Genomic DNA, 9,165 nt, shown 5'->3' on the forward strand with positions numbered 1-9,165 from the left:
AGGGAATTTGAAGTGTGGTTTGGGTTTGGGTTTAAGTTTTAAACTTTCTGGTTTGAGTTACTAAGGCATGGAACTCAAGAGTGAATTTTGGGAATGATTGTGTAATTGAGCTAGGGTATGATGTTTCTAGGTTGTTGTGAGGTCTATTAGGGGTTTTGGGTTGGTTTTGGGGCTTAGGTATGAGTTTGGAAAGATTTGGAATGGTTTGGGTTCGGGAAAAACGTAAGAGAAAACCCAGAATTCTGGGCTCGCGAAGGAGCGCCGCGGCGTTGTTCTTGCGCGTCGCAGCGCAAGGCTGTTTCTGGGCAGAGTGTGTTCTCTGACTTGCTGGGCGTCGCGGCCCTATAGGGCTGCGCCGCGGCGCTAGGCCAATTTCAAGACATGGGATTTTGCAATTTTGAGCTTTTGTTCCGGGGGTTCGGGGGATGTCTTCGGTGCATTGTTTTAGGGATTTGGGGATTCCGAGAGTGTGGGATTGGTTCCAGGAAGTAGTTTTGGATTGGTTAGTGACAAATGATGTTTCATTTGTGTTGTGATTAGGTCTTTGGAGAGGCTTGGGATAGAGGACCGTGCTCGTGGCTTCGTGGCATCAGAAACTAGTGTATTGAAAGGTAAGAAACTGCACCCGGTTGTATGGTTGTGATGGGACTAAGTGCTCCCGAAGGTTATATCGTGTCAACGTTGGTATTACGCCATGGGACATGTCATAACGGTCTAAGAGTGCCGTACATGAATTTAGCGCACAGGGCGCAGATTGGCCACTGGGAGCCAAGAACAAGGGGATAACAGAGGGAGCAGCCTGAGGGTGCTAGCCCTGGTTATCGTTTGTGAATTGTGTATATTGTGAATTGAAATGCCTAGTATGTGGAATACTTGATCGTACTGACTGATGATATATCTGAGTTTATGTGATGCTATGTGAGATGTTGATTTGCTTGTTAGTTGTTCATGCTCTGCTGTTGTTATGTTTTCTTGCTGGGCCTTGGCTCACGGGTGCTACGTGGTGCAGATAAAGGCAAGGGCAAGCTGGACCAAGCCTGAGGTGGAGAGCTCCGAGGTGGAATGTACATAGCCAGCGGTTCGACTGCCACGGTCGAGGAGTGGACCAGGACAGGGATCACCTAACAGCTTATTTTGCCTTAGTATGGCCGGTTGTTGTACATGAACCTTGTGTCTTTTGTAAACGGTCTTTGGATTTAATATTTTTGGGATCCCATGTAACAGATGATACTTTTTAATGAAAATGTGGCTTTTGAGACCAAAACGTTTCTAACCTTAGTTCCTTTATAGTTTCAATGACACGATTTTATTTAAATGACTTGATTAGCAAGTCTTGCACTTTATAAACACTCAGTGTAACGGTCTTGGCTAACCAGGGCGTTACAGGTGCGGTGCGGTGTGGGGGGTTTATACCTATCGCCAAATAATATAACAATTAAACATTATAATAAATAAATATTCATAATAAAGCTCATAACTAAAGAGTGTTTAACAAAACAATAAATATACAACAAACTAATAAACTTTTAGCAAAACAATAAAAATACAACAAACATATAACAAAGAAAAAATGTGATATAGGAATAAATGTTTTGATTAAGGAGTAATATATTTATGTTCAAGTAGAATATGTGTTAGCATCCAATGAAACATAATATTTTTTCTAGATATTGTGTATATTATATTATACTATATAAATATATATGTATCTAAGTTTAAATATGGTAAAATTGAAAAAAAAAATATATAAAAAAATTAATATATATAAAGATGCGGTTTGGTTTGAACCGCATTTATAACATTCAAAACTGCAAACTGCACCGCGCGGTTTGATAAAAATACAAACTGCAATCGCACCGCGAAATGTTCTAAACCACAAATTGTGGTGCGATGTGGGTGGTTTTATGAACACCTTTCACCATATTTCCTCCCAATATCTGGAATGACCTCAAAAGCCCAATACAAAACTATGGGGGCATAACCATAGAAACTATAGTTGGACTCTATTTGTTGTTTCCCTGAATTGTCCTTTTTATCCTCATACGATTTCAATTGTTTCTTCACGTCTCTCTGAACTCCTCTAATCAACTTTTTGAAAGACAACTTCCCCCACGGATACTTGAAGAAGTAATCAAGATCTTCAACCAACTTCAGTGAATCTCTTCATATGCTAGTTGTCTTCTCAGGGGGATGCAGCAACCCCTCGATCAAGTAGCATAAACTCAACTTAAATGCATCTTCAGGGTTTGTACGATCCTTCAGAGCATCTTCCAACTGACTGAAACTAACCTTCACCTCACCATTAAAATATTCCTTGATGATCTAATCACTGGTCAGATGCTCTTTCAACTCATATGTGGATGACGTCTTGCCAAAATTCAAACTGGTGACTAAGGAAAACTCCACAATACCAAATCTACATAGACTATTCCCCACGTAGAACTAACCCTCTTCAAGCTTCTACTTTCAACCTTACACAACATTAATTGGTGCAAAAAGACCCCAGAGAAATTGAAGTAATTCGCCTTGAAGAACTATCCCAATGGGCATGCCTGTAATGCCCCAAATTTCCTAATAAGGTTTAGGACCTTGATTAGGAGGCCGAGAGGGCCATAATTAGTTTATTATGTTATTAAATGATTATATGCATGTTTATGTGAATTATATTATTATATGATGATAAATGCATGCATATGAGTCCACATTTTATTATAAGGGCATTTTAGTAATTTGGCCCGTTGAGGGCATAATTGTGTATTTTGGTGCATGTTTGTGATTAATTTATAAGGCCACATTACAATGTGTATTTGTTCGAGTCATTCGGCATGAGACAATCTTGAGTGCAAAGTAGCGTTTTAGTCATAACGGGATTAAGTTCGGGGCTCGGGGTAAGTCTCGGGATGATTTTAATGATTAGAGTGTTGCCGGGAATTAAAGGGTAACGGGATATGGATTATTGGTGTTTGAGAATTTTGGAGAATAACGCGAATTGGAGGGCGTTAATTATAATTAACGAGATAGGCAGGAAATGACGATTTTGCCCTTGGTGGCTGTTAAGGCTTTTATTTAGACTTGAGGGCATTTAGGTCTTTTCACCCTAAAGGATTTATATCAACCATAAAGTTATAGAAAGCTTAAGAAAACAGAGTCTCCTTCATCTTCTCTCCCGTGCACCATTTCCTCTCCTTTTCTCTTTGAATTCTCAAGCTCTTTTTGAGGAATCAAGCCAGGGAACCGAGTCTTGATGATCTAGGGTTATGCTGTACCATTGAAGAGGGTGTGATTCTGAGATTAAGGTGAGTTTCTAGCCATAAAAACATTGGTTCTTGCTCTGTTTTTCCATTTGAGTTTCAGCTGGTTTGTGAGTTGGAAAATTGAGTTTCAATGGATGTTTTTGGCTAAGGTTCTTGGGGTTGTGATGCCTAGGACATGTGGGGATGGTTTTTGGGTTCATTTGGCACTTAATTTGATGTTTGGAAGCATTTGAATCAAGTTGGAAATGAAGGAGTTGAAGGAGAAAGGTTCAGGGGCATTTCAGGCTGGGTGTAGCGCTATAGCGCCCACAAGGGGGCGCTATAGCGCTACCCAGGGGTGCTTGGGGCAATTTTGGTTCTGAGAAGAGCGCTGGGGCGCTAGTGGGTAGTGCTGGGGCGCTACCCTATTCCATCAGAATCTCGTTTTGAGTGTTTTTAAGGGTTTTTGGTTCATGGTTTCAATCCTTAAGGCCCGGGATCGAATCTACTCACCGTGTGGGTATTTTTCGGGGTCCCGAGAGTGGGGTTTGGGTCAAGATCCTATTATTGTTGATTTTCATTGATGGAGGTTATATTTGGTTATGACTAGGTGACCGCTAAGGGATTAAAAGGTCGATCGTTCTCAAAGGTCGTTCTTGTTCTAATTCTCGCTCGAACCAGAGGTAAGAAAAATACACCCTGTGTATATGTGACATGCATGGTTATTCTTGATGCATGTTGGATATTTAAATGTGATGCACGAGAAACGTGTGATTAGGGCATGCCATGAATATTGAATATGAGATAGATCAGAGCTTGAGTCTCTGTGTTTATGCTTGATCCTAATTGTGCTAGCAATTGTTAAGTAAGCATGTTGAATGCCCCATGTTCGAATATTTGACATATGATATGTGTTTGGTAGCATTGCTTACTTGTGTGTGGCACTGACTATTCAGGATCGGCACTGGTCGCGTATTACTGACCTGAGAGTCAGAAACGGCATAAGCGTCATGAACGCAGAGCCGTTAAAAGATTAGATCTAATCGATATCAGCGTTGAATGACTCTAGGATCATTAATGTTGGACCGACCCGAAGGTCGATGAAAATTATAAGCGCTTGTCTAGTCTAGGACTAGTTACTCAGAGCCAGGGCCAAAGGCCTAGGTGACCGTTTTGTCACATGGCTGAGGGAGCGAAATCCCATGTTAGTAACTTGATAATTAGTCACTCGTTTAAAGGTACTGACCCCCTGATAGTGACTAGATGATTAGTCACTCGTTTAAAGGTACAGACCCCCTGATAGTGACTTGATGATTAGTCACTTGTTTAAAGGTACAGACCCCCTGTTAGTGACTTTTTGATCATTCACTCATTCATTGTTTGAACTTATTTGCCTACTTGAATATGGCTATATTTGCTAGGCATGCGCCTTATGATTTGATGACATGTTATTATTGTTCATGAGCATATTAGGTTTTCTTGCTGGGCTTCGGCTCACGGGTGCTATGTGTTATATTATTTTATAATATAATGTAATATTATATTATATTGTAATATAATGTTTTAGATTAAATAAATGTGACAAAGAGTGTCACATATTGTAACATATTTGGTGTTACAAATTTGTAACTTCCAAATATTACCCTTTATTGTGTAAATTTGGTGTTACACAATATTGAGATGAATTTCATAAAGCCATATGTGAAATGGTTGTTAGAGATATGATTTTAAACCCAATAATGTGTTTTGGGGGTTACAAAATCATTTGGGAGGGTTTGGAACCGTTTGGAAAAACAACACATTTTTAAGTGCTGAAATGGTCAGTGGCTGCGGCCACTGAATATTGGTGGCCATGGCCTGTGCGACAGAGAGTAGTGGTCGCGGCCACTAATGTCTCTGGCCGCGGCCACAGGCCAAAACTAACCATTTTTTCAGTTTTTTCAATCTTTGTTGAACGACTCAAAAAACTCAAATAACTCCCAAATCTCATTTTTAATTCCATATTAATCCAATTAAACATTGGTAACAGCCATGGGGATTGGTGGAATTTGAAATTCAAGGGGTGTCTCTAAACTCTATAAATAGGAGCCTATAGCTCACTTGAAAGACACAACATTTCTATCCATTAGAGCACTTGGCTAGAAACACCTTGAGGCTTGATAATTCCATAAAGCATTTCCAAAATCTGAGAGAGAGATCCCTTAGTGCTTGAGTTAGGGGGAAATAAGCTTTTGGACAAAGGTTTTAAACTTTGTTCAAGTTGGTGATCCCCAACCCTCTTCACGTAGGTTGTGTAAGTGAGAGTTTACTTGTGTTTCTATTCTTCATTTTATTCTATTGCTTTTCTTTTTATTCTCTTGTTCTATTTACTTGTATATTTTGTTTAAGAGTTGTAATCTTCTATTTTGTTTCAAAAACATTTGCTTTACTTGTAATCTTTTGCTTAGAGTTGTATTCTCACTATTCTCTTCTTCTTCATCATCTTCTTCCTTTTCTTTGTTTATTTGTAATTTTCAGTTATAGAGTTGTAACTTTATTTAATCAATCAATATTTATTTGTAATATATTTCCTAGAGTTGTAATATTCTTACCTATTTCCATTGAGGCAATCTAATTTTTCCTAACATTCAAAGGCTTATTCCTTGTTTGTTTCAATGGAAGGTGAGACCATCAAGACAATGAATCAAGACCTAGTGAGGTTGGATAGGTTTGATGGATCCAATTTCACTAGGTGGCAAGACAAGGTGAGATTCCTTTTGACCACTCTCAAAATTGCCTACATTCTAGAATCCACTCTAAAACCTCTCCCAACGCCATCCGACAAGGACACTCCCGAGGAGGTGGAGAAAAGAAGGAAGAGGGAGGAGAACAATCTCCTTTGTAGGGGTCATATCCTCAATGCCCTTTCTGATAGGCTCTATGACCTCTACACCGAGACCAAATCGGCCAAGGAGATATGGGATGCACTTGAGAAAAAGTTCAAGGCGGAAGAGGAAGGTACCAAAAAGTTTTTGATATCTCAATACTTTGATTTCAAATTTTTTGGTGACAAACCTATTCTTCCTCAAATTCATGAATTGCAAATAATTGTTAACAAACTGAAAGTTTTAAAGATTGAGCTTCCCGATGCCTTTCAAGTTGGTGCTATAGTGGCTAAATTACCACCAACTTGGAAGAGCTAGAGGAAAATAATCCTTCATAAAAATGAGGATTATTCTTTGGAGGAAATCCAAAAGCATATTCGAATCGAAGAGGAATCGATATGTAGAGATAAACTTGTGGAGGGGTCTAATGGAGAGACTTCCAAACAAATGCAGTGTCACAACCAAAACATCCCAAAAACAAAGGGAAAAAGGGTAACGAGGAACCTTTGGGTCCAAAAACCAACCCAAACAAGTTTAAGGGCGAGAAAGGTCCTTGCTTTGTGTGTGGGAAAAAAGGTCACTATGCTAGAGAGTGTAGGTATAGAAAAGACCAACAAGGACCTAAGGTGAATGCAATTCAAGAGGAAAACATAGTTGCTACCCTTAGTGAGGTGAATGCGGTCCAAGGCAAGGTGAAAGGGTGGTGGTATGATACATGTGCCACCGTCCATGTCACCTATGACAAATCATTGTTCAAGACCTTTGAAGAGTCAAAGGGCAACCATGAGATTCAAATGGGCAATGAGGGCAAATCCAAGGTACTTGGCAAAGGTACCATTGAAGTCTTTTTTACCTCCGGCAAGAAAGTTACATTAGTGAATGTACTTTATGTTCCCGAAATGAGTAGAAACTTGGTAAGTGGTGATTTGCTTGGCAAGCCCGGTATTAAAGCCATTTTTGAGTCCGGTAAACTTATACTTACCAAATCAAATGTATTTTTGGGAAAATGGTACTCTTGTGAGGGTATGGTTAAATTATGCACCAATGATATAACTTTCAATGTTATCAATAAAAATGCTAATTCCACCTATATTGTTGAGTATGATTCTTTATTTTTGTGGCATCTTAGACTATCGCATATAGGTTTTTCAACCATGAAAAGAGTAGTTAAATGTGGTATGATTACATGCAATATTAAAAACTATGGTAAATGTGAAACATGTGTTAAGGCAAAAATGATTAAGAAACCATTTCCTAGTATAGAAAGATCATCTAATTTACTAGATTTAATCCATAGTGATCTTTGTGAATTAAATGGTGTTTTAACTAGAGGTGGTAAATTGTATTTTCTTACTTTTATAGATGATTTTAGTAGGTATACCTATGTGTTTCTTTTAAAGCATAAATAAGTGTTACAATAGATAACTATTTAATCTAGTGGGGGAATGTTATATTATTTTATAATATAATGTAATATTATATTATATTATAATATAATGTTTTATATTAAATAAATGTGACAAAGAGTGTCACATATTGTAACATATAATAGAGAGTTACAATATTTAGATATATGAGATATATCCAAATAATGTAACATATTTGGTGTTACAAATTTGTAACTTCCAAATATTACCCTTTATTGTGTAAATTTGGTGTTACACAATATTGAGATGAATTTCATAAAGCCATATGTGAAATGGCTGTTAGAGATATGATTTTAACCCCAATAATGTGTTTTGGGGGTTACAAAATCATTTGGGAGGGTTTGGTACCGTTTGGAAAAACAACACATTTTTAAGTGCTGAAATGGTCAGTGGCTGCGGCCACTGAATGTTGGTGGCCGTGGCCTGTGCGACAGAGAGTAGTGGCCGCGGCCACTAATGTCTCTGGCCGCGACCACAGGCCAAAACTAACTATTTTTTCAGTTTTTTCAATCTTTGTTGAACGACTCAAAAAACTCAAATAACTCCCAAATCTCATTTTTAGTTCCATATTAATCCAATTAAACATTGGTAACAGCCATGGGGATTGGTGGAATTTGAAATTCAAAGGGTGTCTCTAAACTCTATAAATAGGAGCCTATAGCTCACTTGAAAGACACAACATTTCTATCCATTAGAGCACTTGGCTAGAAACATCTTGAGGCTTGATAATTCCATAAAGCATTTCCAAAATCTGAGAGAGAGATCCCTTAGTGCTTGAGTTAGGGGGAAATAAGCTTTTGGACAAAGGTTTTAAACTTTGTTCAAGTTGGTGATCCCCAACCCTCTTCACGTAGGTTGTGTAAGTGAGAGTTTACTTGTGTTTCTATTCTTCATTTTATTCTATTGCTTTTCTTTTTATTCTCTTGTTCTATTTACTTGTATATTTTGTTTAAGAGTTGTAATCTTCTATTTTGTTTCAAAAACATTTGCTTTACTTGTAATCTTTTGCTTAGAGTTGTATTCTCACTATTCTCTTCTTCTTCATCATCTTCTTCCTTTTCTTTGTTTATTTGTAATTTTCAGTTATAGAGTTGTAACTTTATTTAATCAATCAATATTTATTTGTAATATATTGCCTAGAGTTGTAATATTCTTACATATTTCCATTGAGGCAATCTAATTTTTCCTAACACTATGTGGTGCAGGTAAAGGCAAAAGAAAGCTGGACCATCCTTGAGTTGAAGAGCTTAGGTGACGATGTGTACATATGCGGCTGCTCGACTGCCACGGCCGAGGGTTGAAAGAGGAACTAGGGTTAAACCCTGTTTTTCCGCTTAGATCGGCTGGTTGTAAATATTTTCTTGTAATAGACCTTTAAATTATATTTTTGGGATCCCAATGTATACAATAAACGTTCTAATGAAACATTATATCTTAACCAAAAAATTTAATCCCTAAACCGCTAATCATACTTAGTCACACGATTTTGGCCAAATGAGTCGATTAGCAAGTTTAGCACTGTTTATAAGGCACACCGTAACAATCCCTGGAGTTTAGGGCGTTACAATGCCTTTGCCCGTTCAATCAAGCCATGCCTCTGAAACTGCTCTATAAGGGTTACCATGTGAGCACTCCCCCTAA

Source organism: Humulus lupulus, chromosome 3 (genome assembly GCF_963169125.1).
Source record: "Humulus lupulus chromosome 3, drHumLupu1.1, whole genome shotgun sequence".
Taxonomy (NCBI): Eukaryota; Viridiplantae; Streptophyta; class Magnoliopsida; order Rosales; family Cannabaceae; genus Humulus; species Humulus lupulus.